The sequence below is a fragment of the Trematomus bernacchii genome, unplaced genomic scaffold (genome assembly GCF_902827165.1).
Source record: "Trematomus bernacchii unplaced genomic scaffold, fTreBer1.1, whole genome shotgun sequence".
In the NCBI taxonomy this organism is placed as follows: Eukaryota; Metazoa; Chordata; class Actinopteri; order Perciformes; family Nototheniidae; genus Trematomus; species Trematomus bernacchii.
This window is the reverse complement of record NW_022987625.1, coordinates 1,600,311-1,610,757: the sequence shown is the minus strand read 5'-3', so window position 1 is coordinate 1,610,757 and position 10,447 is coordinate 1,600,311.

The following is a 10,447-nucleotide window of genomic DNA, read 5'->3' as shown; positions in this document are numbered from 1 at the left end:
CTGTCATTTGACATTACTCTCTCGTTCAGTTACTATAGCGGGCCCTCTGTGAATTCACAGCAGGACCAATCAGCTCCTGTCTGCACCTCGCAGAGACAAGCTTCTTTCATTTACCCCTTCACATTCAAACAGAAACTGAATAGGCAGATTCGAAGGATTTATATCTTTGGAACTGCTATTTTAAATAAAATTAAATCAAGTTATTTTGGTAAAACTAATGAAAAATATAACTAAAGAAATATTGGAAAAATATATATTTTTTAATGTTTTTAAATATTATTTTGTAGAATATCTTAGGCCCTCAGAGAGGGCCTAGAGGGCCCTGACGGCTCGCCACTGTACCAACTATGATAAACTATGTAATACTACTAGTAATTTAGTTAACACAACAACCACAGTCCATTTCTTTTAAACGCTTCATACAGTTGGGTTTTTAAAGCTGCATTACTGCTTTATTAGAGCAGAAATCATTGGAAACCCAGTAGAACACTCAACTCTGTGTTGGCTAAATCCAAAGTTATAAACAGCATTGCTGTCAGGGTAAAGTTTAAATTAAGTCAAAACTGAGCGTTTAAAACGTATCAGTTGAAACTAGTACTGTTACTTTATGACACTGATAATACTTGTGTACTTTTACTTTGGTAGGATTTTGAGTGCAGGACTTTACTTGTGCAGTAATGGCTTTATTTACATTAATGTAAAGTGATGTACTTCATGTAAAGAGACTCATTACTTTCAACAAAGCCAGGTGTGTGTTTGTGGTTGAGACAGAAGTGGTGACCTAACCTGGCTCATCAATAATACTAATACTAATAATAATAATAATAATAATAATAATAATAATAATAATAATAATAATAATAATAATAATAAGTGACCTAACCTGGCTCAGCAGAGGATTTTCTTAGTTACAGACTGACCGCTCACCCAATCCTCACTCCACTGACTCAACAGTAGATTATAACGCTGACAGCAGAATGGAAGGATTTGCACATTGCTGCATTTAGTTTGAAACAGACTTTCTGTGACTTTCTTGGTTTGATACTGAAGTGCAAATTGAGGTCAACTGATGGGACCAAACAGTGGGTCAGGACCCGGTGCTGGGTCATGGGAAGGCTGCTGTCTCTAAACGATTCTGCAAAAAAAAGGTTTGGTTCTTTATTCTAACCCGCCAGCTCTTTTATCAACTGCAGTTTTTTTTAAATTCCTTTAGCATGACATAATATAGTCATAACTCAATCAATGCAGGTAAGCAGTCTACTAAACCGAGTTTACAAGCTTTAAAATGTGGCTCTACTGATCTGCAGATCAGAGCTCCAATCCTGCCAAACATGTGAGTGTGTGTGAAGTGGCACTTGAAGACCTCGACCACACACCCTGCCCTCTGTCAGCACACACAATCCAAATCTGTAAACACCCTGCAAAGCCGCTTTTCTTTTTTTTTTGCCATCAATTTTCAGTTTTTTTTCTAATCCCCTCATCAAATGTGCCAGAATCTTCTCAAAGAATTGGGAATAGTTGAAATTCAGAGTCCAAAGAATGGCATCATTAAGAGGCTTTGATTGGTGGAGCACCTTCATTGTGGCAGGCAGTCTGAGTGAATGAGAGTCAGTGAAGGACTACTCTAAGCGTTTGAAAAGATAAACACTATCCCAGCGATAAGATGAAGTGTTATTACAGAAGACTATTGAAAGTCTTTGGAATGGAGCAAATGGAGATGCATGCTGGGAATTAACTAGGCGACTTAGCTGTGGTACGAAAAGTAGAAAGGTTTTGATGACATTCTATCAAATCTCTGGAGCAGGGATCCAACACAAATACTCTCAGAGGCACAAGGCCACAACATGTTGATTTACACATTTATGTTTCAACATGTTTCACTCCATCAACTATGTCCATGGCATGCTCTAGATTTGTTTATGTTGTTGGTTATGTTTACACAACCAAACCTGTTTTCAGTGTAGTAGTAGTAGTGCTACCTCATGTAAAAATGCAAAGCTTTGCTAATGCTGTTAGGAAGTACTATTGATGATTAAATGTTTGCATCTTGCAGGCTTCCAATTGTGAGTGGACCATTTAACCACAGTCATGTGTATTTTTGCAGGATATTAAAGGTGGGGTAGGTAATTTTGGAGAAACCAGCTCGAGTGCGCTAGAATTTGAAAATACACAGCCGGAAAAAATCTGCCACTTCCTTACAGAGCCCCTTCTCCAACACACACGAACGCACACATGACCAATGAGGGCACGAGATAAGTTTGTGCACAGATGGAAGGCTGACAGGCAGGTAGGCCATCCAGTTATTTTAGCCGGGCGGCTAAAATGATTGGTCGTGCTTTTTACAGTATTACGGCTTCCACAGATGACATTTATTTAGGGATTTTTTGTCAAAGCACTTAAGATATTCATTGCTATCGGGATGTTAAGAGCATTCCATGGAATATAACAAGTGTATCTCGAGCCGGTTTCTCAAACTTACCTACCCCACCTTTAATATAATCCTTATAGTTGCAATTAAGCAGCTGCTAAATGCTCCTCCAGCTCATTCAACAGATATTTTGGTGGAGTTATAGAGACCGAATCTTAGCTGAAAGGAAAGTGAGTGTTAGAATTCGATTAAACCAAAACTAGCTCAAGCTTTGGATAAAGTCTTGCACAAAGTGTCCCCACCAATGATTGCCACACATACAGTAATACTTATATTTATTGTCTCACACTGATGGTTGTTAAGTATTTTGCTGTTTTGTGTGTATGTTTTATGGTTGATTTTTGTCACATTCCCTGGTTGAGAAGTTATCTAAACGCACACCGAGACGACATGCTATTATTTTGAGTGGTTTCTGTCTGATGAAAAGAATAAAAGGATTTAACATATTCATCGAAATGTTGGATGAAAGGATATGACATTTTAAATGTATCTTGACAGTGTACACTATTCATTATAATTCTTATCATTCTTATCAATTATGTAAATATTATTTGATGACATCTGTGGAGGATCTGTCTAAATTTGTAATATGTTTATTTTCCTGCTGAATAAAGCATGCGATAAATGTGAAATCCATGTCTAATGCTAACTGTCCTAACACCAGTTCAAAAGAGCATAACAACCCACAGCAAAGATGAAAACATGGAATTTTGGGATGTGTTTTTGCTCTACATTTTTCCCAACCTAACCCTAACCCAACATAGGACACACCTACCAATACCTGCAGTTGCGTTATCACGAATGTTCTGCAAGTGCGAAATAGTGTGTATTACTTTAGAAATGTTATGTTATTTATAATGGTAGTTGTTTGCATGAGAAACACTGACTTGAGGTCAGAGTTGAGCCTCAGAACAGAACAGGTCACCTTGGGTTATTCAAATGTGCAATGCTCTTCATTAAATATGAAACTGTGCAAAACTCACATCAGTTAGGAAATATTATTGTATTACATTGTACATTTCAATCAATATTCAGTTTTTTCAATACTTTCTTTCTTATTTCTAGTCTTTGAATTGTTATTGTATTGTACATTGCCTTGTCTTCTTATGCTGCTGTAACACAAACATTTGCCAAATTGGGATCAATAAAGTACCATCTTATCTTATTATTACTAATATTTAGTGAACTACATAGTTTTACATATCTTGTATGCCTTGTTGCCGCATATTGAACCAGCTCGAGTGCGCTAGAATCTGAAAGTATGCAGCCGAAAAAAATCTGCCCCTTCCTTCAGACTTCCTTATAGAGCCCCTCCTCCAACACACACGAACGCGCACATGACCAATGAGGGCACAAGATAAGTTTGTGCACAGATGGAAGGCTGACAGGCAGGTAGGCCATCCAGTTATTTTAGCCGGGCCGGCTAAAATGATTGGTCGTGCTTTTTACAGTATTACGCCTTCCACAGATGACATTATTTTATGTATTTATTGTCAAAGCATTTAATGTATTCATTGCTATCGGGATGTTAAGAGCATTCCATGGAATATAACAACAAGTGTTTCTGAAATAAATTACATACCCCACCTTTAATCAAACTCGTGTTTTTATAAAGAAAATCTAAATCTCCCCAGCATAAAGTGCGTGCTTCTGTGTGTGTGTGTGTGTGTGTGTGTGTGTGTGTGTGTGTGTGTGTGTGTGTATGTGTGTGTGTGCGTGCGTGCGTGCGTGCTGACCTATTGTAGTGTGTGTGTTTGATTGGCAGCCGGCCGGCCCTGCTGGCTGGGTGCTGCTCTGACTGGCCAGGATCATCTGGAGGTCTTTATCCCCGCACGCTGAGCAGGACACACACTGCTTCTTCTGGACACTACTCTTTAACCCATTTAATACACTTGAACAAAGGCAGTGGACCCCCATGTATACATGTTCCTGCACCATAGAACAGCTTGGAATTTAACCAAAGTTAGGGCCAGTTGGCCCCTACGTGACATTGTGGTTGTATTTGTCCTTCTGAAGGTAACGCTCAATTATAAAGAAGGAAAAATGTGTTTTTAATTTGAACAACATTTCCTGCCTAAGTACAACATACTGAAGAGTAATTGAAGACATGATCATTTAGTTTACGTCTCATTGTATGGCTTAACAACAGAACAGTAACCAGTTCTCTTTATTGTAAGTGTTTTTTGTCAGATAAGGGTTGTGTACTTTAGTCATCTTCAATGATATATTCATGACTAACTCTGGCTTCACAATTTGATATTGTTAACAAATGCCTGTTTGCAGGGTTGCCAACTCTCACGCATCTGGCGTGTGACACACGCTTTCACTCTCAATCTCACGCTCTCACGCTGCCCAAACTATTCTCACGCCAAAAACAAGAATACCGAAGACTAGAAACGGTTTTGAAAACTTTTGTCACGTAGTGATCGTCTTCTCAATAGAACATCTTTGATAATGTCTTCTGGCCAATCAGAATCACGATAACGGCGTGGTGTTGTTGCAGGAAGTCCCAACGGAGAATACTTTTGCGGTAGTACATCTCTATACATCGATACAACATTACGTGTTGATAGAAATCAACACGTAATGAAAAAAGACCCCACGGTTTGATGATTGATAGGTGTGTGGGCTGTCTTTCATTTTGACACACAGAACAATGGGGGCTATCCACCCTTATCCACAATGTAAAGTAATTCACACAGCCTCTTCTTTCTGTGAGGAGCAGCAGGTTCAGCTTTCAGAACAAACTAACACAAAACAAAAATGGCATTTATTTTTTTAAATGTGTAGTAATAGATTTATTTATTTTTCTTCTCAAGAGAGTACCAGAATGTGTATTTTATGTTAGTATTTAAAAAAATCTCCTGGGGGAGAATCCCCCCAGACCCCCCTGCAGGGGTTGGGTCTTCAGCAGGTCAACTCTTTCACCTGTGGGGAAATTGCAGGATTGGCTCCAGGTCGCCCTTTTTATTTACTACAAGACAAATGTGCCTTTTTATTACATACAGTTCAATTGGGATTGAGACAGGGAAATCATCTAAACCTCACGCATGGCGTTTCACTGTCGGGGGGGGCAATATAGCGTGTATGTAATTACATTGCAAATACTGATTTGAGCCCCACCACTGTATGGGTTAGCCCTACCATAGATTACCCAACAAAAATATTCTGGAGCCGCAACTGCCGACCCGTATTGCGCATGCGCAGATCTAAGATCCAGTAGAAATTATAACAAAGTAAAAGTCTGCTGCTTATTGTTCTACTAGGCCAAAATAGAGTCAAAGAGTATATGAGAGTGAGAGTGTGTTAATTAATATATTTGGCAGTTTGGAGTAAGTCTGTAGATTTGTTTGTGTGTGTGTTTCATGTATAGGCCTCTCACGATAATTAATTTTGTTGGATACATTTTCCCAGTCGTTATAATCGTTTATTATTGCGATAAACGATAATATTGTCGGCACCGTTGTATGACCATTTTAGACCACTGACATAATGATAATATATAATAATAATTCAAGTACATCCTTTCAAACTGCTAGTCACATCCTCATGTAAATGGCAATTTATCGAGGTCATAAAAATTATCGAGTTCATTTTTATTTATCGTACGATAAGTCAATTAATTGCTTATCGCGACAGGCACACAATAAAACAGTGGAAACAAACATGTTTGACTTTCATTAGTGAATGAAACTGTGTGCCCTTTATAGTCTGTGTCCATTATTGTGTATTTGTATATATTGTATATATATCCTATATATATGCTAAGGTCCTGCTGCTGACACGATAGCAGTCATTTCGTGCGCATATGTGTAATTAAACCGAATTAAACCCATGATATGAAAATCTCACTCCAGCCAGGTACCCAAAGTTGGCAACCCTGCTGTTTGTTAACCTCTCCAGCAGAAACAGAGCAGCATGTCAGGTGTGTGTCCACCTGATTTATTAAAATATTCACTCTGCTTCACTCTGTTGTGGTCCACAACAACTTCTGTGAAAATGTCTTGTTTTTAAAATGCTCACCAGTCGTCTGCTGAGCAGGAAGTGAACTGTGGGTTTTCAGGGCTTTTGTAAAAACAACAGATGTCTGTTGCTACTGGAAATGAGTGTGATCAGAGCGTTGAGACTGAGCCAAAGAACTGGTGAAGACATTTTAAGTTGTTACTGGCACAAATGACAAAATACAATTTTCAAATTACATATCTTGCTATATTATTACCTAACTCATATTATTGATGGCAAAAGTTCAATTATTTGCTGCAATCCTTGGAGAATGAAACACCTGTAATGTTGCAGTGGGAATATGAAGTTGCTGCAAAAAGTCAAATCCCCCCCTAAAGAAACAAATACAAATCCTCTTGCCACAGACAAGGCAGCATAGTCCAGCTTAAACTCTATAGTTAATGTTTCCACATAGTGTTATACAGAGTTATTTCTTATCAGTGTGAAAGACAGACAGACACACACAGCTCCTCTCAGATCTGGACCGTCCTCCCTCCTCCTTCCTCTTCCCTCCCTTTCTGCTCAGCTGAATAACCACTAAAGGTAAATGAGATCATAATGACCCTGCACCGTCCATACAAACCTGATTAGACATGCAACCCTCTGCCTAATGAGCTGAAAAACTGCTGTGAGTGTGTGTCTGTGTGCGTCTCTGTGTATGTGTGTGTGTGTGAATGAAATGTCTGTATTTTGCTCCTTTAGTCACAGCTGTGTGTGGTATCGTCTAACACACACTGACACTAGTAACCATGTAAACACACACACACACACACACACACACACACACACACACACCAGAACTATGTGTTGCTGCATGTAAGGGATGTGTCTTGGTGCCACTAGGGGGCAGGACACATCAAAACCAGTTGACAGAAAAAACACAATAGCTGTCTTATTAAGTAACAATAGATATGGCCTTATATTATATTTACACATCCTACGACAAAGAAGAACATTAGAATTCACTCAAACTGTTGTTGGTTTTCTCTCTAACTTTTTCACTCCCTCTTTTAGCTCTGGTTTGGTCTCCACCAACCCCTGAGGAACAAACTTTAATTGCTACATGCTGCTGCTCTCCAAAGTCAATAACTTTGTCTTACCATTTGATTTCTTTCTTTGCGGATTTACTCAAGAACAGTGTACTACTAGTGACCCTATCTTGAGGGACGCAGAGATTTGGTTAACTGTGACTGCATACATGTAAATTGTTCTATCATCAGTATACATGGATGGACACATATGCCTTTTCAAGAAAATATGGAAGATCATTATTAAAACTATATAAAAGTTAAGGCCCAAGCACACATCCTTCTGGCATTCCACACTCACACACACTAAAACGTTCCCATGAAATATAACTCTTAACACTCTTAAAACCCTTAGAATCCCAACCCATTAACATCACATCACAAAGACAACACCTACATCTAACAATAGTATTCCTACAATTTGTTATCAGTTTATGTCAGCCAATCGTCCCTCATCTGTGTTAGCGCTGTGCATATAGTGACCTTCCCTATAAGGGTCCACTTGGAGTTTACAGTTAAATCACATTGTTAGAGTTTGCTGAGAACAGGTAACGAACTGAAGAGCTGTATGCGTTAGTAAAGGCTGCTCTAGAATTCTTCGGTAGTGATATTACTTTGGTCTCTGTCCAGGTTTGGGGACACTGGAACAAATGGAAAGTAAGATTTGCTTAGGAACATCTAGGTAACAAATTGCACTTTTTTTAGTACATTAAACAATGTATAATTCAATTAGACTCTAGTTACAGTTAAGAAGTGTTTGTTACTAAAGGCACTCAATTAAACTGTACTGTCAAATTTCAGTTTTTGTTAGATTTTACTTAAGACTACCTTTGCACCTAATAACAAATCTCCAGTAAAGATATTTGGCTTTTCAGGTTTTTATTTACTTGTATAGCATACATTTTAAAGTAATATTCAAATATAATGTATTCTATCCAATAACATCCAATGCAATTTCTATTCAATAGAACAGTTGTACACTAAGGTTACTACAAAACATGAAATAGTAGACCAGGGGTCGGCAACCCTAGGCATTCATTTCGTGAACCCTTTGAAGAGTACTGTCACACCGGTGTGATCATTCTATAATACACCGTTTAAGCCCGTATTACCCGACGTGTCGGGTCGGTTTGCGGAACTAATTGGCAATATGTGCGGGTGGCGGGGCGGGTTCGGTATTGCACGTCGCGGGTGTGGGGCGGGAGCGGGTCTTGAAAATCAGACCCGTGCAGGACTCTGTCCCATGGAGGTCCACCGGAAAGGTAGGGACTTCGCCTCTCTATAGCAAATATCCATCCTGCCACACACCACCAATGCTACAGCTTGAGCCAAGCAGCACAGGGATGAACTATGCCAATATTTTAACAGTATCGGTGCAGTGCCTTTTCAGTGGGGCAAGATATAGCAAATATGTATGCCTCTCCTGCTATTATTCTTTTAATCACACAGCGTTAAGAAAAAATAAAAATATGCCTACATAACTGTCAGTTGCAGCCCTAGCATTATTATTGGTTTAACTAGCCTACTAACAGTATATTTTTAAGACATTTTAAAATGACCATCTTGAACAGCTACAACATTAAAATACTAGGCAGATTGTGGAGGATAATGGGAGAATGAAGCCAACCTCACGTATGAAAGGTTACATGTGAATAGAGGGGCAGAAACCGTCTTGCAAATTTACATTTCAATCTTGAACAATGAACAGCGGTAGAAAGTAACAAAGTACATTTACTTAAGTACTGTACTGCTCCACTCCCATTCAGGCAAATAGTATACTTTATACTGCGCTACATTTATTTGATAACTTTAGTAACTTTGAAGATTCAGAATACTACAAAATATAATCAAGAAATAGTTTATCATGTATTATTATAGGTTAAGATAACATGTTATTGATCCCATGGTGAATTTCACAAGCTACCCAGAAGTATATAATGTAATTTAAATCAGCTCTCTGAAGCAGAAAGAAACTATTTAAGCATTGTGGCTGGCAACCTTAAAGTACTGCTGCTACCACAGCAATCTGAACAGCCAATCAGAGTGATTTATTTTTCCGGCAGCGGAAGGTGTCGGCACGGCCGAAAAGACACGACGGTGCGGGACACACCAATCTGAGTAGGGCGACAGGACGCTCATCGTCGGCCAGACATCTATCGACGGCCGAAATCGGCTTGGTGTGTCCGGGCCTTTAGTCCCTGTGAAGCTGTACGCTGATCTTCTTTTATCAGTTAAAGGTCCAGAGCACATCAGAGAACTCAACTTGCCTGCCTGTTGTGTGATAAATCGGATTTGGCTGTTTTCATATGGATGGGAGCATACTTGGTGCTCATGTTTCTGTTTGTTACATTTAATTCACCCATTTTGACATTTGCTGTTAACACATTGCAAGTTTATTGCTGAAGATTGGTGCTTAATCATTATTAGTGATTAGTGATTTCAACTCAGATGTGAATGTTTTTGGATGGCTGCTTTCTTTGAAATGTTGTTATGCACTTTGATGTAATAAAATTGCAGACCCATTGGAAATGTTGATGTAATGTCATAATTGCACTTAATGATAATCTTAATGTGGATTTGGCACACTGATTAACATTTTTTTTTTTAAATTGCACTTCATATCAAAAAGGTTGCTGACCCCTGCAGTAGACACTTTTAAACAGCACTTTTATTTTGTTGTGCTGTTGTCTGCCTCTGACCCCCCCTCCTCCATCCCCCCTGCCGGGCACTCTGGACTTTACCACCTCTCTTTTGATGTGCCCCCCCCCTCCCCCGCTTCACTGTGAGTACAGGCCAAGTCCAGAGACAGCTCGAAAAACTCCGCCAAGGCAAGTCTGCAGGCCCGGATGGTATTAGCCCCAGGGTCCTGAGGACCTGTGCCAGCCAGCTGTCTCCTGTTCTTCAACACCTGTTCAACCTGAGCCTGCACCTGGAGACCATCCCGGTGCTGTGGAAGACGTCCTGCGTTGTTCCTGTCCCTAAAAAGACG